Source organism: Chrysemys picta, chromosome 1, assembly GCF_011386835.1.
Source record: "Chrysemys picta bellii isolate R12L10 chromosome 1, ASM1138683v2, whole genome shotgun sequence".
NCBI lineage: Eukaryota > Metazoa > Chordata > Testudines > Emydidae > Chrysemys > Chrysemys picta.
This window is the reverse complement of record NC_088791.1, coordinates 73,148,544-73,171,315: the sequence shown is the minus strand read 5'-3', so window position 1 is coordinate 73,171,315 and position 22,772 is coordinate 73,148,544. Positions and strand designations below refer to the sequence as shown.

At 40.8% G+C, this 22,772-nt stretch overlaps 1 protein-coding gene and 1 long non-coding RNA gene across 7 annotated transcripts in view; both read left to right on the top strand.

Moving 5' to 3' along the window:
- The window catches only part of PAWR (pro-apoptotic WT1 regulator), a 134,429-nt gene that overhangs the window by 23,777 nt on the left and 87,880 nt on the right, over window positions 1-22,772 (top strand). The window lies entirely within an intron of this gene.
- On the top strand, window positions 19,460-22,138 carry LOC135974005 (uncharacterized). Its single transcript, XR_010591120.1, has 2 exons — window positions 19,460-19,568; window positions 20,718-22,138. It is a non-coding gene; the product is annotated as an uncharacterized LOC135974005 (long non-coding RNA).

Here is a 22,772-nt window from a genome sequence, read left to right as displayed (position 1 = left end):
TATGATTCTGGACAAGCTATTTAACCTTTCTCCTCTTTGCTTTTGTATTTTACAGATCGATATGTTTCACAGTTATGTTCAGAATTTTCCCCCCATAAAGTACTTTGAGATCCCCACACTAAAATATCCTATATAAACAAGAGCAGAAGTTTTATTGCATGTTGCCATATACATGGATGGATGGATGGATGAAGGTCTGGCTTATGTATACAGTAATTGCTGTACCTATCTTTGTAAAGAACCAAGGTGTTCTCAGTACAGCACAAACATTTTAAAATATAATTAAATATAACGAATATAAAAAAGGATTATATAATTCAAAAGCCAAATGATCTGGTGTCAAAAATAAATTTGGAAAAGCTGTTCCAAGTGTCTAACACTGACCAAACGAGAGAACTTCTCTGGAAAAACCTTCGTGTTCTTTTTATCTAAAGGCTAAGGGAGATGAACTGAAGCAGATATTTAGACCAAGTGAGTTCTGCACACTAGAAACTGTTTTGTATGTAAAATATGATTCTGAGGTGCCATGGGGAAAGTCTAAAAATTGGTATCAGGTCACCAATATCAATCAGAATGAGATACAAATCCTGTAGATTTCTGCAGTAAGTCCTTGAGGCTGTCTAGAAGTAGGGAATTTGGCAGTGACGGAAGGAAATAAGAGCCCAGATGCTGAAATGCATGAGGTAATTGCCACAGTTCAGGGCAACTGCACCTGTATTCCCCCTCTATCGTTCAGCAAGGGCAATCATACTCAGGCTTTCGGCTCCTCTGGCTGTCACTTCTCTTGAGTGGAGACATACCCTGGTCAGGAGGGAATGAGATGTATTTCCAGGGTGATAAGTTTGCTGCTGTGTTATTTCCAGCAAAAATCAGGCTGCCCTAAGCAAGCTTCTCTGGCCTTCTCTTTGGAGACTAAAAACAGAGCGATTTCCCCACCATTATAAGGTAGCACATAGCACTTCCTATGGAAGCCTGTTGTATTCTTAAGGTAAAAGTACAGAGAAAACATATTAAACAATAAAAGAACCTGCACACATACTAAAGCTTTCCAGAGATCACCCCAACCCTAACATGGGCTCTGGCAGGAGCAGACCACTCAAGGAGTTTCCTTGTGCTTTCAAGTTCATCACAGCTTCGGCTTAGAACAAGCACACAGTCTTATGGGGCTTCAGTAGGCCCAGTCCTTTCAACCATTCCCTATGGGTGGGGCCTTCCGACCATGAACGAGAGGCTCTGTCAATTTGCTGGATCAGAAAGAAGGCCCTGATCTAATTTTTTTAAAAAAGCCCACAGGATATTTATCCAAAAATCCTTTTTGTCTGTTTGTCCCTGGAGAATCCAGTTTGAACTAGTATATCCGGTGTGTGGTTTTTCTCTGGAGATATTAGTGTGGGTGAATTTGCTCCCTCCTGTTCTCCTATCTGTCCTTCCCATGGAAACAGAGAGAAACAGACAGTTCCTTTTTTTAATGCAATGGACTCTGAAGGTATTAAGCTTCAGTAATGTTTATCTTAATTTCATAAGGTTTGTCTAATATTGTCAGTCTGTCACAGTAATGTACTGACAACCTGAAATATTCTTGACTGTAAGTTTGGCTGAGTTTATGACCATCCTTATGGAAATTTCAGAAGTCTCTGGATTCTCCCCTCTCCTCCCCCTCCCCCCCCCCCCAAAAAATCCCTCCCCAAAAGCCACCGGTATAAGTCATATTTCTCTTTACCATCCATTAGTACCTCACACTGATGTGTGTAGATATATATTTTTTTTTGTTAATTTTTTTTTAGTGGACAGCAGTTTATTTCTAATGTTATCTAATAGGTGTATTTTGGCTATTTTAAGGATGCACAAGTTTGTAGGGTAGATTTATGCTAGTGTAATAAATCCTGTATCACTAAAATATTTAAGTGCATCTCCCTAGGAGTAAATTAGTGAAAAGTACTGTATCACTTATTTTGGTCATGGGCAAGAAAGCTTGGTCATTCTGTATTCTGAAGAAATCCTGAGAAATGTAGATACTGTTAGGACTCTGCCCTCCCTCCACCCCCACCCCCCCAAAAAATTAATATGAGCAGGGTGTGTGTATGTGAGAGAGTAAAATAAACTTACTGTACACATACTTCTTGGGAAAACATTGATTAGAGGTTTATTTATAGCTAAGCTCTCAGTGGTTGTAGCATTTGCCTTCTATAGCAATAGTTTGTTTTTTTTAATGCAGGTGAAAGGCTAGCTGCTCTTTATCTGATATCTTTTTTTAGCTTTGGTTTCAACTTCTGGCTCAAATAACCCTAGTCTTCCAAGTAACAAAGTGTATTGTGATAAGTTTAGTTTTTACATTACATTTTTGTAGAGCATTTCTTGCACACTAAGAATGGACAATATTAGGAGAGAATTTAAACTTATTTCCACTTTTCTTATCTCTTTACCCCCTAGGATGGTCTCCTTTCTAAAGCTGCCTGCTGAAGTGTGAACCAGCTCATACATAGATGCTAAAGTTTTCTCACTCAGGAGTCTTAAGTCAAGCAGCTAAATAATTGGGTTGACTTTGAGGTACTGAGCACTGAAAAGTCCAAGAAGTATATTGGAACTGTGGGTTCTCAGTCTCTCTAAAAAGTTAACCACTTTATTTAGGTGGCTAAGTATGGCTTTAGCTGTCTAAATTTAGGCACTAAATTTCAAAGTTGTTAGTCCTAATCTTCTCTATTAGGCATCTTGAATGGAAAGCTGTTTTTCTACTTCTTAGCTTTTGTTTCTAAGATAGAGGAATGAAAAACTCTGGGACAGATCTAATTACTTGGTGGATAAGGTTCCCCCCCCCCCACCCCCGTGCCTTACATGGATTCCCAATGCTAGCAAGACATGAAAGTTTTAGTATTTCCAAATATATTAGGATTTTTTAAAAAGCAGCTGGGCCATAAACTGCCTTTAAAAATTACCAGGTAAGAAAACTTATTGTATAAGTGTTCAGAAAGACTTTTTGCATTCTGATGAGACGAATACATGTATCTCTGTTTTGTATGACGCAAGAAGTCTCAAGTGGGTGCTTCTTACAACTAAATGTCGGAATTATCACCGTATTTAAGACAGTCGTTTTTAGGAAGATGCTGAGAATGGAAGCTGCAGGACTCTTCCCACAATTTTTCAGCCACTGCATAATATCAAACTAAAATAGGCATCATAATATAGGCCTGTGGTGCATGTTTGTATTTTTCTTTTCTTTTCTTTTTTTAAAAGAGCAAATTTAAACTTGGAACCTGCAGATGTCAGTTCAGTTTTGTCAACTTTACCCTAAAGTAATTTGAGCATAGGTGCTACTGTATGTTGACTGAGCAGCTCAGTGTCCGATATCTCTTCTTCTTTTATGTGCTCTGGCAGGAGCAGACTTTCAAAACCACCCCCAATGAGTTTCTTTGTGGTTTTAGTTCACAACTTCAGCTCAGAACAAACACACAATCTTATGGGGATTTGGTAGGCTTAGGTCTAGAGTAAAAAAGTAGGATGTTGGAGCCAGTCAGTTGTGGGTGCGTGCATGCTTGTGTGCACTCTTTTTCTGTCTCCTTCGTTTGTCTCTTGTCTATGTAGATTTTGAGCTCTCTGGACCGGGAATTTTGTCTTGTTAAAAACATTTTAACAAGTTTAGCAGTTATTAATACTGTACAAATGGTTAAGATTAAACTAAAATTAGATGGCTGAACTACTACAGTATATTATTGGCCATAGTAAATGCAATATGATAGAAAATATCTTCACTTTACATTTTATTTTAGATGCACATTTGAAGTAATATAGGCTTATTGATTTTTTTTATGCAAGTTTAGTGTTAACATACTCAATATGTTTACAAGAGCATGAAAATTTAAAATGAAAAATGGTTGTTTAGGGAGAGCCACTAGAATGCATTCTAGTTTGAATAGTGCTGTCTCTTAAAATAAGAATTAATAGCCAAGAAGGCAGCTCAGTCTCATCAATCTGTTGCCCTCTGCTTTACTTAGCAAGAAGTGCTTAAACTTTTGTTTTGTTGGCTCTAGTAAAATAAATCACAGTTCACTGTCCCATAGCCTGAATATTGTACATAAAGCAGACTAGCTAAGGCAGTGGCCCCCAAACTTTGTCCCTCCTTTACCCGCAATGGAATCTATCTGTGACCCCTGCTGGGAGCGGGGCCCAGAGGCCAAGGCCGGAGCTGGGGCTGAGGGGCACTTCCTCCCCACCCCTTGTGGGGGCAGACCGGGTCCCATCGTGCCCCCTGAATGTTCCTCCATGCCCCTCCCAGGGGGCACGCCCAACAGTTTGGGGACCGCTTGGTGAAGGATTGACTAGATTGAGTCCCTTTTGACTTCTAGAAAAGGGTTAGTCCAAAATCTGATTGAAGTGGGTTGGGGAAGATGTGAGGCAGTTTGATCTCTGCTTGCTTGTAACTCAGTAGTTAATTACATTCTTTCACTTCCAATTTAATATCCTTTTCTTTTCCCCCTTTGTCTTTTGTTTTTCTTAATTTTCTTCTTCTCTTCCCTGCCCTGTGCTCACATTTACATATATGATTGCTTTAATAATAGTGGTTGCTTAATCGTAACTTCTTGAAATTACTAGAAAATATATTTGAAGATGATGATGAAAGAAGACACTAAGCTCTGCTGCAGGAGATATTTAAAACTGTGTTAATATCAATGAAGCTTAGACGACTGGGTTCTCATCTTGTTCTAGCAAATGCTTCTAAAATGAGTGTGTGTGAGGCAAAGCAGGCAGTTTTAAGCTGTCATGTTGACAAAGCCCAGAAAAAAAGATTTGGAAAAGAAAGATGATGGAGAATGGAGGATGTTCATGCCAAAGAGGTGCATATCATACTTTTAATTATCCATAATGAAATGTATATATTTGTAAGCATGTCCTAATCTCAAATGCTAGTATTATAGCGCACATAAATGTATATGTGCTCTAACTAAAGTGAGAAATTAACTTATTTTTCTATGTTCAGACAAATAAAGCTACTGTATTTACATAAGAGGAAGTTTAATATGTTGACCCAAATTCAAGATAAACATTCAAAGACCTTTCTTTTGGTTTCTTCGCAATAGTGAAGGCACCAAGTTCTGCATGGCAGTACCCTACCTTAGGCAGAACAAGAGACTGAATGGGGGGAACTAGAAAGAAAAAGTAAGGGCTTCTCACAGAAGCTTTAAATGCTCTGTGGTCAAGGGCTGTCTCTGTATCTGCATATACCTGTGTGTTCTGCTGATAGTGCCTAATGAAAGAGTGCAGGGTACCCAAAATCACAGCTTTGTGAAGCTTGTCCACCTGTGCCTCCTTTCTCCAAGTTAGGGGTGACCCTGGAGTGAGCTCTGAGTTTCCCTGGACAGGAACTTCTGTAGCTTTGTAAGCCTCCTGAATAGTGAACTTATATCCATTTGACCGTGACAAAGATTCCTTGGACCATGCAAGAGAAATGGAAAAAGGGTTCCACTGAAGCTTTCTAATAAGCCTAAGTATGTTTTGAAAGGTCCTTCTTAGGCCAAAGCTGTGTGGAGAGTTTTTCCATTTCTATAACATATTACCAAGGTTCAATACCGCTGTTTCGGTGGGGCGGCGCTGGGGAAGGAGGGTTTGTTTCCACGGGGCGGGCGGTGCTGGGATGGGGTTATTTTGGGGGGGGCAGGTGGCGCTGGGGGGGAGGTGTTTCCGTGGGGTGGGCGGTGCTGGGCGGTGTTGTGTTTGGGGAGGGGGGGGGGCGGGCCGGGGGGTTTCGGCCTTCAGCTGTCAGCTGTTTTCTTTGGAGTAATATGGCCCTCACCGCTTTACGAGTTGTGCACGCCTGCTCTAAAGTGAGGTCCTTTTTATGCATGGTGAAAAATCTGTGACTGGTGCAAAGGGCCGCCTGGTTGTTATGCAAAACAAAGTACAGAGGACTACAGGACAGCATAGAGCACTCTCTTGTTCTGGGTGAGGTGACTGTCCTATGGTACCAGGAATTTAGTTTTAGGACAAAGAACTGCAAATCTACAAAACAGAGGCTTAAAAGAGCTGTGTAACCCAAGGAAGGCTAGGTTTAGAGTTCAAGAAGCACTTGAAGTATACAAACTAGAGGGGCAGAGACAGGCTGTCACCTTCAGGAAAGATGACATCTCAGAGGATCTCATTCTCTCACCTTTTAACTAGTCCTCTTAATGTGCTTTAACACAGAAGCTTGAATCCTACAGAAGCTAGCTCTTTGATGAAAAGCTTCTGTGGGAAATATGAGAGAGCTGGGATTCTGGCTTTCTGGCCAGACTCACTCCTGTGCTGCAGCAAGAAGAAAACAACTGTTTCTCCAGCTTGAGTCCTACCATGTGCAGAAAGTTGACCTCTGCAGTTGTCTCTGGCCACTACTTGGATTGTGACCAGAGAAATGCAGAAACAATCTACCTCAAGTGTTTCTCTTGCAGCCTTTCTTGTGGGATCTTCAAGTGTCATTCTACAATCCCCCTGCTTTCACTGACTGAAACCTCTGTTACCTTCATTGGCTGAACTTACTCCTGGAGTTATGACAGATCAAAGCAGCAACAGTCAACCTGTATCCCACCTCCCACTGTTAGCGAAGTTATTGAAAAGGTTGTGTTGGGGTTACTCAAGCAGTTTCTTGATTCCTCAGATTTTCTTGACCTTGGTCAGTCATCTAACTATAGACTTAGATATGGAGCAGAAACCGTATTGGTTGCGTTATCTTCTTCCAAACAGTGGATGAAGATAGTCTTTGCTGATTTTTCTAGATCTGTTCATATCCTTTAATTCTGCTGATCATGAGACTTTATGGAGTTGTGGGTGAAGACCAGTGGTTCTCAAACTTTTGTACTGGTGACCCCTTTCACATAGGAAGCCTCTGAGTGTGACTTCCCCCCTTTTAAATTAAAAACACATTTTTATATATTTACCATTATAAATGCTGGAGGTGAAGCGGGGTTTGGGGTGGAGGCTGATAGTTCGCGACCCCCCATGTAATAACCTCATGATCCCTTGAGGGGTCCCGACCCCCAGTTTGAGAACCCCTGGCGAAGACTAACAGGTGTATGGATCTGCTCTTGAGTAGCTCTAGTTCCGTCTTTGAGAGAGTACATAGAGTAACTGAGGCAATTATTAATTTGCTCTGAGGGTTCTTTCGCAGAATGCCATAGGAGTATAGATTCTCATTTCTCTTGCTCAATGTGTATGAGACTGTGAGGAGAGTTAATGAGATATGAGGTGGCAATGCTTTCCCTATGCTGAAAACACTTAGCTATGTTTGGATGAGCGCTAGTTGGCTGCGACTTAATCCAGATAAGACTGAAAACAGTGTTGGTCTGCTGGGGGAAGTAGCTGGAACAGAACTTATTGAGGTAATGCAATCACCGTTAGCAAAAGAGGTGTGTAACTTGGGGGTAGTGTTAGAACCTGCGATTCCTCTGTATGCAAGAGTAATGGCTGTGGCGAAGATGGCTTTTTACTATCTTCACCTGTCAAGATAAATGTATCCCTTTTCTCTTTGATACTCTTCCCCCCCCCCCCCTTTTGAAGGTAGATTTCTATAATGCACTCTCCATAGGCCTATAGAGCATAAAGAAGCTGAAGCTAATACAAAACATTGTAGCCTATTTGAGTGCAGCTGTATGTTGGGAGCACATTAGACCGGGCTCCATGAGCCGTACTGGCTTCCAGTAAGCTGCTAAATGGCATTCCAAGTGCTGGCTTTATAGGATAAAATGCTGAATGGTACAGGACTGTGTTATCTGAGAAGTCTGTTGCTTGCTGGATTTATGCTGATTCTGACTGCTTGTACATTGTTTGGCTGAAGAAATGCTTTGCACAAAGGGAGTGCATGCCTTAAAGAGGCTAGAGGCAATATTTTGTCATTGTTCCCATCCTCTTCCCTCTCTTTCAGTTAACTGGAGTATAAATTCATAGAGCTGTGCTCATATGTATGCAAGGCAGAATTTAAAATAATTTTTAAGTAGCCTCTACCAATTCTAGGGATGAATTGGAGTGGGGCGGAGCAGAAAAGGTGTGCTTGAAGGGCCAATGGACTGTGAGGATTATGAACTGGGGGTACCTGACTACATGGTATGGAGCTGTTTCCAGGCACTTGTTTACTCCGAAACTGGAACCAAAATAACTTGTTTGTAATTCACACCATAAGTTTTATATAAGAGTGCTCTTATTATGAAATGTCTGCACAGACTTGCACCAAAGTAAGGGCTGGTCTATGGGGTGGGGATCGATCTAAGTTGCGCATCTTCAGCTGAATAACATAGCTGAAGTCGATGTCCTTAGATCTACTTACCATGGTGTCTTCACTGCGGTGTGACGATGGGAGAAGCTCTCCCGTCGATTCCCTTTGTGCTTCTCGTTGAGGTGGAGTACCGGAGTCGATGCTGGAGCGATTGGTGGTTTATTTATTACGTCTATACTAGACACAATAAATTGACCCCCGCTGGATCGATCGCTGGTATTGTAGACCAGCCCTAACAGTGTGAATTACAGTTTATTTCGTTATTTCTATTGCAGGTTCGGTGTAGGCAGGCCCCTGGTCTTTGGAATGCAGGAGATGGATGAAATAGGAACTAAGAGAATGGCAGATCATGGAGGGGAAGGATAATGGGAAAAATGTGCAGTAGTCCAGTGGGGGTGATCTAGAGAAGGATGGAAAGAATTGACAAGGAGAGGGAGCATGCAGAGGGATAGGGAAAGGCAAGAGACTTCAAATACTTCATTTTCTAGAAATAAAAATTAATTTTTGTGTTGAGTTAAATCCTCCCTCTCAAAAGCTTTGTCTTCACTGCAAAAAGTGTTTTTTTGCTTTTTTAAATTTGAATAGCTGTCTTAATGTAAAATTCTAGTGGATCAAAGGCTCAGATGACATTGTAACTGGTCACGGTCAGCCCTACAGCCTCACCTGGGGCTGATTTCAACCAGCTACGTTGAGGTACAATTTTCCCTATTCCCTACCAGGACTTTACATCCTTGATGGAGAGATGATTTTTTTTCACCCCTCCAGTGAGGGCACAGATACCTCCATCTCTCTCTCCCCCTCGCTCCTTCCATAAATTTGCTAAAGTGTGCTGGAGGAGAACCCAGTTTTTGTGACCCTTTTCAGATTTGCCAGAGTTGAACTCTCGTCCTTCAGACCTTGTACACCAATCACACTTTTGCAGCTCCGCCAGAAAATTGTTTCATTGTCTAGTCTATCTGGAACCCAAAACGAATGTTAAGCTTCTCCAGAGAAATTCTACACCTTTTTTTAAATGTTCCAGATTTTTAAATACTGGGAAATGAGTGGTTGGGAGCAACATTAAGTTCAAAAAATACTTTCTAGTAGATCATATAACCCCATTTCCTATTCAAGGGATTGTCAATAATTTTTTAGTAACTTGTGTTGACTCTTGCACATACTATTGCAATTGTTAGGGGACAAGTTTAAGGCTGACTGCTTGATGTAAATCGGTGGGGGGAGAAACACTGGGATGCTTGCTGGATTCCTTAACTGGGCTTTTCCAGATGTCTTAACCTTTTATATAAAAAAGGTGTAGAAGTTTGTAAAGAGTGCAATATCCGATGGTCCAGGGACATCTACATCGAGCACATCACCAGCCACCGACAGTACCAGGAGGCGTGAGCTAGAGTAACATAATTCTTCCACTACGAGAAAGGGACCAAGTGACCTTCTCCGTTGGATCATATGAACTGGAACCATAAACTCCCTAAACATTAAATCTCACCAAATGAGGGTCAATCCATCCTCATCATCATATCAACTCATTATACTCCATATCCGAACACAATCACTCTATGAACTTCATACCCTCATATCTCAATGTCTGTACTTTGACCCATCAAGCTTTTACCCCCAATCGGGGATATTGCAGATTATGTATTCCTCATGCCACCTGATCTTAAACCAAACTTTGCACCCTCAATAATCTGTATGTTATTCCCTGATAACCAGAAATGTCTATGCTCAAACTCTGTTCACAATTTTTTTTTTAACCTCTTAATAAAATTTTAAAATTTGTTGTGGGGTGGTAGCTAGCTTCCAAGGAAGGCTTTCAGCTGTTTGTCAAGTAAGCTTTTGTTTGGAAATAAAGGAGCAGTAAGGGTGCAAACACTTTTTTGTGGTGTACTTCACTTTTAGCTAGGTAAGTCTGATCAGAATAGTAATTGTAATTCTCAGCACACAGTTACAAATCTACCAGCTAGTGTTTTCATAACTAGTTAGTGGCTGGCGGTGGTAGAGATGAGCTTAAAAATAAACGTGCCACTGTGAGTGGAAGTGAAAATGTATTAACAATGAAGCCAGGTCTTCTGCTTATTAAATCTACCTTACCCTCAAGCATTTTCTGCCCATGACTATTTACATAGATTGTAACCAAAAAAGGAACTCTCTTAATCGCTTTTAGCTGCAGACTTGGCTTAAAGAATTTCCTCAAAATTGCAAGTTCAGTCATGTCCTAATTACATGAGAAATAAAATGCCTGAGGCCAATAGCAGCGAGGGCAGATGGGAACTCTCTCTCTATCAGAAGCACAAGGGCTTATAAAACCATTAAACAATCCTGTTAGTCCCTTGTCTTCCCAACCATGACTTTTCTTTCTTCCTCAAAATTCTGGCAGTGCCCAGATACTAGCAGGACCGTGTGTGCTAGTAATTAAGGGGAGAAAGGACCAAGAGTCTAAATGTCCTAACAAGTTCATTTGAGATAATGATGCATGATAGCTATAGAAAAATTCTCATTGACAGACAAGGCATTTAACCCATAATAAATGTTTCTGAAGTGAAACAAAGAACCACCTAGCCATGAGAAAAATTAATCCTGAAGGAATTGCAGCTGACAAACCATCTGAGAATAGTTGCACATTCTTTCATTTATACTTTTGTTTGTTTGCTTTAAACAAAGGAAAGTAGGAAGATGGAGAAAACACCCCCTCACCCCCTCCCCAAATTATCTTAAAGGATTGAAGAAGGAATTCAGTTAAAATCTTTTTAACTCTAAACTTCTATAGAGCTATATTATTGCCTCTCTTCAGATGGGTGTAAAAGACTTATAGTGCAACAGCAATCCAGTTGCTTTATTAAAGGGGGGAAAAATGAATCTTTGACATTTAGTCCCTTTCCTACCTACAGGAATCTTCTCTCAGGCCTTGGCTACACTTGCGAGTTACAGCGCTGTAAAGGCTCCCCCAGCGCTGTAACTCACTCCCCGTCCACACTGGCAAGGCATTTGCAGCGCTGTATCTCTATGGTTGCAGCGCTGCATATACGCTACCTCTCCGAGAGGAATTGCGAGTATTGCACTGCCGCTGTGGTGCCAGTGTGGCCGCCCAATGCGCTGTGAATGGCCTCCAGAATTATTCGGCAGTATCCCACAATGCCTGTTCTAGCCACTCTGGTCATCAGTTCAAACTCTACTGCCCTGGCCTCAGGTAACCAACCATGTGACCCACCCTTTACATTCCCTGGGAATTTTAAAAATCCCCTTTCTGTTTGCTCAGCCCGGCGTGGCGTGGAGTGCTATCAGCGAATCTTTCCAGGTGACCATGCCTCCATGTGCCAAGCGAGCCCCAGCATGGAGCAATGGCGAGTTGCTGGATCTCATCAGTGTTTGGGGGGAGGAAGCTGTACAGTCCCAGCTGCGCTCTAGCCGTAGAAATTACAATACCTTTGGGAAGGTATCAAAGGACATGATGGAAAGGAGCCATGACCGGGACGTCCTGCAGTGCAGGATTAAAGTGAAGGAGCTGTGAAGTGCCTACCGCAAAGCCCGCGACACAAACGGCCGCTCGGGTGCTCCCCCCGCGACCTGCCGATTCTACAAAGAGCTGGATGCGATACTTGGGGTTAACCCCACCTCCACTCCGAGGACCATCATGGACACTTCAGAGCCGGTGTGTGTGTGTGTGTGTGTGTGTGTGTGTGTGGGGAAAACGGGAGTGATGGTGGTGGGCCGGATGGAGACATCCCGGAATCTCTGGAGCCATGCAGCCAGGAGCTCTTCTCGAGCCAGGAGGAAGGTAGCCAGTCGCAGCGGCCGGTACTTGGTGGAGGACAAACAGAAGAGCAGGTTCCCGGTAAGCGGGTTTTTTTTTCGGGAAGGAATTTTTTCGGAGCGGCCTCTTTGGGAGAGAAGGGTTAGGCATGCACGCCTAGATGCGGAATAGTGCATTGATGTGGTTTATCACATCGCGGTAATCGGCCTCTGTAATCTCCTCGAATGTCTCATCCAGAACGTGTGCAATGCGCTTGCGCAGGTTTATCGGGAGAGCCACCGTGGTCCTTGTCCCAGCCAGGCTAACGTGTCTGCGCCACTGTGCTGCAAGGGGCGGGGGGACCATTGCTGATTTGATGGGCAGCAAGGGAAGGAGTGTCTTTTCAGTTTAAGCCTCTATTGAGTAATCTCAACATGACTTAAAAGCCTCATTAAGACGAAGGCTAAGAATATTATCAGCTATCCAACCAGGCATGAGTTTCTTCCTCAGTATCCTACGCAGGCTCTCCCCAGCCCCTCTGAGCTGTGTAGTGGTGGGATACATCCCTCTAATTTAAAAGAGCTCTGCAAAGCAATAGAGAAAACCCTGGGTTCTGGATCCATCTCCTGGGCTATATGTTTGACAACATGTTTTAGTGCATTTACTACTTTTTGCAGGTGTGTATGTGTAATGAAAAGTCAAAGGGTCTTACTATGAAAATGGTCATTTTTGGGTCTTGCAGACTGGAATTCTATAATTGCCATGGAGCTGCTAAGAGCTGTCTTCTGCTCTCATAATCTTCATTCTAGTTGTGTACACCTCTGTTATTCTTCATCATAGCTGTTGTGGTGGATCTTTATCTCTGTGAGAAGCACTTTCTGAAATAGCCCAAGTCTGTTGAGGGCTTTGAAGAACAAGACTAGGACCCTGAGTTTGAGCCAGTATTCAGCTGGGAGCCAGTAGAATGTTCAGAGCACTGGGGGTGATATGTTAACTGTAGGTTGGTATTTTGGCAGACAAGAAGCTGCATTCTGTACCAGCTTGTGCTTTTGCAGTGACCCTGTTGACATTCCCAACTGCAGTGCATTCAGTTGTAGATAGTAAAGGTGACAAAAGCATCCATTATCATTTCAATGATCTCTTGGGGGAGGTCTAGCTTCTTGGCCATTGTAGATGGAAGGAGTTATTAGAAGCTAAGGCTTCTGGGTCTTTAGCAGTAGTAGTCAAGTGTCAGGCGGTGGGGAGGGGGGACTCCTAGATTGTGTACAGTCCTAGTGATTAGAGATTTCACAGAAGGTTAAAATGGTGTTACCTTGAAATCTTTTCCTCTTCCATGTTACCTAGATCAGTTTCAACCAGTATCTTTCTTTTCATTCATGTTCTGATCTCCGCACCAGAGCAGCTGGGTGATGGTACTGTCTGTACTGTGGTAAAGGAAATACAGAGCTGGATGTTGTCTGTGTTGCTGGCCTTTGAGGTCCTGTTGTCTCATGGTCTCTTGCAGAAACTTTCCTTACATGTTAAAGAGCAGAGGACCATGGGCGGAGCCTTTTGTAATTCCATAGATGAAACATCTTGATGCACAGGTTCAGCTGCCCATCATGACCCTTTTGACATCCTTTCTAGAAGGAGTGTTGGAGACTTCTCAGTATCAGAGGGGTGTTAACATTGAGGAAGTTTAAGTGCTAATGAAAGTAAGTATCCTCTTAGACAATGTTCTCTTCTAGTGAGATTCTCAGTGAAAACAAAATTAGGTTTCTGATTACTGTAAACACAAAAATACCAGCAACCCATAAAACGAAACCTTATGCCATTGCAAATCTTGAAGCCCCATGTCCACTTACATCACTCTTCAACTCAAATCATTCTCTAATCAATTACTTTCTTTAAAGACCTATACTTAGTCAGTTACCCAGTTCTTAACCTCGCACTTAGTTATTTATCCTATGTATGCCTTCAAGGTTATGTTACAGGAAATCCCAAGACAAGCTGCAAAGAATCTTTAAAGTCTTACAAGGGAAGGTGATACTCTCTTCCTTAAATTGTTTTGTTTTGTGTGATAGCAATTTGCCATATTAGACACTTGGCAATGACAAATGTGCATAGCAAGGTCTGCTTAAAAGGAATGTTTGTAATCTATTGAATAGATGGAGGAAAATCTTCCTGGTCACTTGGTGAGCTAGTTAAAAATAAATAAATCTGATTCTAGAACTCCCTCTAATCATTAGAGAGAGAGATTAGTTGCAGCTACACTTCTGTGTAAATTAACTCGGTTTAACATAGCTTTGCAAAATTATATTTGCCAAGGGTAAGACTTATGAACAAGTGAAGTGGTTTTTTTTTCTCTGTATTATCAGTTAATTCGGTAAAAAGTGGGCATACATTTTTGTACTTGAACTGATAAATTTTCATGACAATTTGTTAAACAAGTCCTGCAAATCTAGCTAGTTTGTTCAAAACAAACTGAAAAGGGCTCGGGGTCATAGTGGACAAACAACTGAACATCAACTCTCGGTGCGATGCTGTCGCAAAAAGGGCTAATGCAATCCTGGGATGTATAAATGGAAGTAGTGAATAGGCGTATGGAGGTTTTTACCTTGGTATAGAGCAGGGTCGGCAACCTTTCAGAAGTGATGTACCGAGTCTTCATTTATTCACTCTAATTTAAGATTTTGCATGCCAGTAATACATTTTAATGTTTTTAGAAGGTCTCTTTCTATAAGTCTATAATATATAACTAAACTATTGTTGTATGTAAAGTAAATAAGGTTTTTAAAATGTTTAAGAAGCTTCATTTAAAATTAAATTAAAATGCAGAGCCCCCCGGACCGGTGGCCAGGACCCGGGCAGTGTGACTGCCACTGAAAATCAGCTCGGATGCCGCCTTTGGCACGCGTGCCATAGGTTGCCTACCCCTGGTATAGAGCAACAGAACAGTACTGGAATATTGTATCCAGATGATGGAAAAACAGCATAGGATTCAGAAAAGAGCCACAGAAATTATTTGGGGGCTTGAGAAAATGCCTTACAGTTACTTAAAGCTCAATCTGTTTAGTTTATCAAAAAAGGATATTGAGAGGCACCTTGATTTTGGTGTTTTAGGTACGTTCACAGGGAGAAAATACCAGCTACTAAAGGGTTCTTTAATGTAGCGGAAAAAGGCAAAGCAAGAATCAATGACTGGAAGTTAAAGCTGGACAAATTAGCAATAAGACACAAATTTTTAACAGTGAGGGTGACTAACCATTGGAACAAACTCCCAAGGGATGTGGTGGATTGTCCAGCTCTTGATATCATTAAATCAAGACTGGTGCCTTTCTGAGGGTCATGCTTGAGTCTGGCAGCTAGTGTTGGGCTAAATACAGGGATAATTGAGAGAAATTCTGTGGCTTGTGTTAGATAGGAAGTAAGACTAGATGATCTAATGGTTCCTTCTGGCCTTAACGTTTATGAACAAGTTTCCATCACAATCCCTAAACTGTGACGAGCTTTTATGCAGTTTTCCCATTTTTTACAGATTCTGAAATATATTGTAAGCTAATACAATAACTGAACAGGAAAACTAAGAAAAATATGGACTATTGCATAAAATGGTGTTGGGAAATCAGATGGTAGATCTTTTTTGTTTTTTTGTTTTTTAATATTAAACTATATTGCACCATTGCTCTGGAATGGTGTTGGTGTTTGCTGTCTTTTGGATTCATTGTAAAGATGAGGTTTGACCAGGGGAAGTCAGTTATTTTTTTTTTTTTTTGTCAAGGTCCAGATTCCAGAGAAAATAATATAAAAAATAACAATAATAAGAGTAAGTAAATTTTGGGGTCCATTCAAAAGCATCTGGAGGTCTGGATTTGGCCCGCGGTCCACCTGTTGACTCCCCTGGGTTAGACAAACACCTGTCAGGAATGATCAAGGTATACTTGATCCTGCCTTAGCACAGGAGAATGGACTAGGTGAACTCCTGAGGTCCTTTTCAAGACCTACACGTCTCTGATTCTATGAGGTCTTGATCATTTATATTACAGATCCAAAGATGCTATGGTGATAGCAGTGTTGAAGCCGGAGTCTTGACCAAATTCTGTCTAATTACCTTCACAGTTTCAGTGGAATATGGTAACCGTTTCTTCCTGTCCCAAACTGCTGTGTAGCATTACTATGCACTAATGTTTCTGCTCACCTCTTCAATGCTGTGCGAAGTGAATAGTGTAGATTTACAGTTTGTAAAATACTTTGGAATCCATTGGAGGGAAAATATTTACAAATAGAACATGATGTTTTTGTACAATGTAAATAATGGGTTTAATGCCCTAGATTGCATTTCGTTCGTAAACTACCTCCCAAATGTTTCGATTACTATATTCTTGGCTATATTTTAATTTGTTAATTTAGTTTTTCATAAAATGCAAGATTTTTTTTCAAAGTTTGTATTAACCCATGATCTATATTTGGGATATTTCTGTGTTCCCAACCAGAAGTTGATAGGAATCCCTAAATCTGATAAACTAGAAATGAAAAACTCATGTGGCCTGACAACCAAACATCATTATTTAACATGTAGTGGTGGCGGTTTGCTCATAAGGTGTGGATAACAGGTGATTACTTCGTGGGATATTTAACAGCCCCTTTAAAGTTTTCTAGTTCTTTCTATATTTTATGTCTGCAGCAGTAATTATACAAAAAAATTAACATGCAATGATAATTAAACAGAAATAAATAAATTCCAAACATCATATTTACCATCTTGACACCCTTTTGCATTCTGGTTGTGCAGCATTGGTCATACAGAGTGGAGAGTTACTGGCTTTTGTAATAATACCACTGAAAAGGATCTGGGGGTTATAGTGGATCACATGTTGAATGAGTCAAAAATGTGATGGAGTTGAGAAAAAGCTAATATTCTGGGATGTATTAACAGGAGTGTTGTATGTAAGACATGGGAGATAAGTATCCTGCTTTGCTTGGCACTGGGAAGGCTTCAGCTGGAATACTGTGTTCTGGGTGCCACACTTCAGGAAAGATCCGAACAAGCTGGAGAGAGTCCAGAGGAGAGCCAGAAAAACTCATCTAATGAGGAAAGGTTTAAAAAACTGGGATTTTTCTTAAGCAAAGAAGACAGAGGGGGGACCTGATTAGCCTTCAGATTTGTTAAGGGCTGTTACATAGAATCATAGAATATCAGGTTGGAAGGGACCTCAGGAGATCTAGTCCAACCCCCTGCTCAAAGCAGGACGAATTCCCAACTAAATTATCTCAGACAGGGCTTTGTCAAGCCTGACCTTAAAAACCTCTAAGGAAGGAGATTCCACCATCTCCCTCGGTAACCCATTCCAGTGCTTCACCACCCTCCTAGTGAAAAAGTCTTTCCTAATATCCAACCTAAACCTCCCCCATTGCAACTTGAGACCATTACTCCTTGTTCTGTCATCTGGTACCACTGAACAGTCTAGGTCCATCTTCTTTGGAACCCCCTTTCAGGTAGTTGAAAGCAGCTATCAAATCCCCCCTCATTCTTCTCTTCTGCAGACTAAACAATCCCAGTTCCCTCAGCCTCTCCTCATAAGTCATGTGCTCCAGCCCCCTAATCATTTTTGTTGCCCTCTGCTGGACTCTTTCCAATTTTTCCACATCCTTCTTGTTGTGTGGGGCCCAAAATTGGACACAGTACTCCAGAGAAGGCCTCACCAATGTCGAATAGAGGGGAATGATCACATCCCTCAATCTGCTGGCAATGCCCCTACTTATACAACCCAAAATGCCGTTAACCTTCTTGGCAACAAGGGCACACTGTTGACTCATATCCAGCTTCTCGTCCACTGTAACCCCTAGGTCCTTTTCTGTAGAACTGCTTCCTAGCCATTCGGTCCCTAGTCTGTAACAGTGAATGAGATTCTTCAGTCCTAAGTGCAGGACTCTGTACTTGTGCTTGTTGAATCTCATCAGGTTTCTTTTGGCCCAATCCTCTAATTTGTCTAGGTCCCTTTGTATCCTATCCCTACCCTCCAGCATAGCTACCACTCCTCCCAGTTTAGTGTCATCTGCAACTTGCTGAGTGTGCAGACCACGCCATCCTCCAGATCATTAATGAAGATATCGAACAAAACCGGCCTCAGGACCGACCCTTGGGGAACTCTGCTTGATACCGGCTGCCAACTACACATGGAGCCATTGATCACTACCCATTGAGCCCGACGATCTAGCCAGCTTTCTATCCACCTTATGGTTCATTCATCCAGCCCATACTTCGTTTACTTGCCAGCAAGAATACTGTGGGAGACCATATCAAAAGCTTTGCTAAAGTCAAGGAATAACACATCCACTGCTTTCCCGTCATCCACAGGCCCAGTTCTCTCCTCATAGAAGGCAATTAGGTTAGTCAGGCATGACGTGCCCTTGGTGAATCCATGCTGACTGTTCCTGATCACTTTCCTCTTCTCTAAGTGCTTCAGAATGGATTCCTTGAGGACCTGCTCCATGATTTTTCCAGGGACTGAGGTGAGGCTGACTGGCCTGTAGTTCCCCGGATCCTCCTCCTTACCTTTTTTAAAGATGGGGACTACATTAGCCTTTTTCCAGTCGTCCAGGATCTCCCCCGATCGCCATGAGTTTTCAAAGATAATATCCAATAGCTCTGCAATCACATTCGCCAACTCCTTTAGCACCCTAGGATGCAGTGCATCCGGCCCCATGGACTTGTGCTCGTCGAGTTTTTCTAAATAGTCCTGAACCACTTTTCTCCACAAAGGGCTGGTCACCTCCTCCCCATACTGTGCTGCCCAGTGCAGCAGTCTGGGAGCTGACCTTGTTTGTGAAGATAGAGGCAAAAAAAGCATTGAGCACATTAGCTTTTTCCACATCTTCTGTCACTAGGTTGCCTCCCTCATTCAGTAAGGGGCCCACACTTTCCTTGACTTTCTTCTTCTACGAAGAACACTGTGATCAATTGTTGTTCACTGAAGGTAGGGTATGAAGAAGTAATTGGCTTAATCTGCAGCATTTAGATTAGATTATTATGAAGAACCTTCTTACTGTTAGGATAGGTAAGTACTGGAATAAGGTTCCGAAGGAGGTTGTGGATACTTCATCATTGGAGGTTTTAAGAACAGGTTAGACCAGCAGTTCTTTATTTTCACAATGAAAAACGAATATTCTCTAGCTATAAGAAATACTTTTTTCTGGCTATCATCTTTGGATCAAAGATGAAGTAGTCATTGTTTTGAGTATCTAATATCTGTTGACAAAGAGTGTGATCTTGATCCCATGTAGCTGGATTTCATAAATATTAGATGTAGAAAACATTTACTAGGTCATCTTCTCAATCTCTTCTACTGCAGAATTGTTTCCTATTGGATACTCTCCTATACACTGTCAATTTCAATTTAAAGGTCCCAAACGATGGAGCTTTGATTGATTTGCAGGAGACAGGCTAATAGGGTTCACCATTAGGAAGTCTGTCCTGATTTCTTTTTTCTGTTTCCTGCCCAGTTATACTCAAGGGCTTGAAGTGAACCACCATGGAGACAGTAAAAGGGAGCAGCAGCCACCTTGGAAAGCAGGGCAGCAGCATAAGGAGATAAGGCTGGTAACTGGGACATAGCTTTTGGAAAGGTATTTTAGAGATTTCTAGAAGTATTGTGTGCTACTCTTTGTTCCCTCCCATGTCCTATGTAGTTGGAGTTATGGTATGGGGGCAGGTAGGGGGACTGGAGATAAAATATTTAAATTTAAAACTCATTTCCATTACCACTATTTTATGTTCTGTAAAACATATACCGTAGATTACGGGGTGGTGTGCCGTGAAGGTTTCATAGATATTGTAGGACCAGAGGAATCATCATACCAGATCATTGGTCCATCTAGTCCAGTATCCTGTGTTTCAGAAGATGTCCCATATCAATGTTTCAGAAGAAAGTTCAAGAAATCATGTTAGTCATGGAATAACCTGCTCATAGAGAAAGACTTCTTCCTAATATCTCATCAGTTAGTTAAATTATGTACTGAAGCATGAATGTTTATATTCCTTCTAAAAACAAAACAAAAATGTACATCAAACATTTTTTTATCCTCTCTGCTGTAGCTTTAAATGTTCTTTTTATCCATATAATTGTATTAACCCTTTTTTGAGTCCTCAGCATTGTCATGTTAGTGAAGTCTCCTTGTTCTTGTATTTCAGGAGAAGATAAATAGGAGCCCTTGACTCGCCTTGTGTATACCATTGGTTTTTTTTTATAGCTCTATCATGTTTTCTCTATGTAGTCCCAATTTTTTTCCAATCTCTCTGCCTACAAAAGTCTCTCTATGCCCTTAGTTTTCATTCTTTTTCTCTTTCTAAATATTTTTTGAGGTAGAGTAACCAGAGTGAATACAGAATTCTATATTAGGATATTCCATGGATTTATATGATATTGTAGTTTCCTAATGTTTTCAGGAATTTTGATCCCAGTTTTGTATCTTTGTTTTCTTTGCTTTTTTCAGTGTATACATAGAACAGAGATTTTTCATTAAACTGTCCACCCAGAATCTTTTCTTGAATGATTGTTAATAAAAAAAAAACAAGCATTATGTAGGGGTAGTTCAAATTATTCCTTTCAGTGTGCACCTGGCATTTGTGAACATTGGATTTCATCTGTAATTGTGTTGCCAGTTCACCTGGCTTTGTTAGGTCTTTAAAATTCCTTAGTTGTCTTTAGTCGGACTACTTTGTCATTTTGCATCATCTGCAAATTTGATCACTTTGCTGTTTATCCTCTTTTCCAGATCATGAATCAATATAGTGAGCAGAACTGATCCTAATATGGAACCTTGGGGCACTCCCAAGATGTTATCTTTTATGTTATGTTATGTTTAATATGGCAAGATGTTATATTTTTTTGTCTTCTAAGCCGTTTTAAAATTCATGCCAGTACTTTATCTCTGTCCCATGACTAGTTTTCTCAATAACCTTTGTCAACTATGTAACTCGGGGTAGGCAACCTATGGCACGTGTGCCGAAGGCGGCACACGAGCTGATTTTCAGTGGCACTCACACTGCCCGGGTCCTGGCCACTGGTCCGGGGGGCTCTGCATTTTAATTTAAATGAAGCTTCTTAAACATTTTAAAAACCTTATTTACTTTACATATAACAATAGTTTAATGATCTATTATAGACTTATAGAAAGAGACCTTCTAAAAACATTAAAATGTATTGCTGGCACGCGAAACCTTAAATTAGAGTGAATAAATGAAGACTCGACACACCACTTCTGGAAGGTTGCTGACCCCTGATGTAACTTGTACATTGTTACCTCTGTCATCTGGTGTAGTAGTTGATTTTTAAGGAGATTATATATCTTCATTAAGAGTTTAGTCAATAATTGCTAAACTCCTGTGGAACTCATGGATGTTCTAGTGACTTGTTGTTCTTCAATTTATCAGCTTAAAACTTCACTACCTATATGAATTTGTGGTGGTCATAATACTCCTAGCAAAACCTCTGTTGTATCAGTAAAATACATGAATATATATATAAATAAACAGTCACCTTTTGGATTTGTAAATGGTTTACTTTTTAAAGCTTGAGTGCCAAAAACCCGACAAAACAAAAAACCCTGTTCATTCAGATTGTGAATGCATATTGCATGTACTAGACCTTCTATTTCTTCTCCAAGTGCAGATGAGGCAGAGAAAAGGTCAACTTTTAACCAGCTCCTCAAGTTTTATGTTAGTAGACTAAGCAGACTAAGAAGATGTGAATGTCAGGAATTTGCAGCCTTGAATTTAGTGAGGCCAGTAGCATCAAGCGGTCTGTTCAAAAATGTGAGGGGATGGAGATCACAACAGAGATCTAAATAAATTCCCCCCAAAGCAGGCAGTGTGGAATTAAGGTGGACTAGAGATAATTTTTTACTAAAATTAGCTAGAAAATGTGTGGTTGCTGGTTTGTTTGTTTTGTTTGTTTAAACAGTGTGAGCATTTGGTTCTTTTTGCCTTTTACTTTAACTTTGTAGCCTTCAACTGTAATACAAGCAAGTTTCATTCTGATAAAATGTCTACATTTATCTTAACATTTCTTATTGGAAAACCTTTGAAGAATTTGTCCTTCATGTATGTGATACTGGCTGCTTAAATGCAAATACTTATTTATTGTGTATTGATTCTTAGTTTTAATTTTAATAAAGCATATAGATTGACCAGCAAATTTTTTAAAAAAAATCTTTTGTTTTCATTTCTAATAGATTCATTTCATAAACCTAACTGCTGAATCCTAAAAGTCTCCTTTTCCGTTGTTGAAAACACAATTCTGTGCTCCAATACCTGAACTTTCGTTCTTTATCAGGGAGCTATAAATTGCGGTTGCTCTAGATCATCTCCTCTCCATTTTAGGAAATATTGGAGTTGAAGATAGCACTAAGGTAGTCATCTTTCAGCCTAATCAGTCTGAACTTGTACTGCTTTTGTCAAAAAGACAAATTCTGCAGCACCAGACAGAACTGGTCGGCATCTCTGTACAAATAATAGTACTATTTTTAAACGTACTGCTCCTCCAGCAGAATGTCTCTGTGGGTGTTTTTTGGGAAATGCTTGACACAAGCTTAGTGGAGGAACAACTGATCAGAATGTCCTGTTCATTCTAGCATTTGGTATGATTAAATCTAAATAGAAAATAAAACTTTTATAGCAAGTAAAGGTAAACAGAATTCAGCTTTGTCATTCATTTGTCATGTTGTGTGCTAACATCAAATAGATGTCCAAAAATAAGGCAGAAGGAATCTGATTAGGTGTTTTCATCCCATTTGGATAGTGAATATTTGATCTAAATTTTTCATAACCGC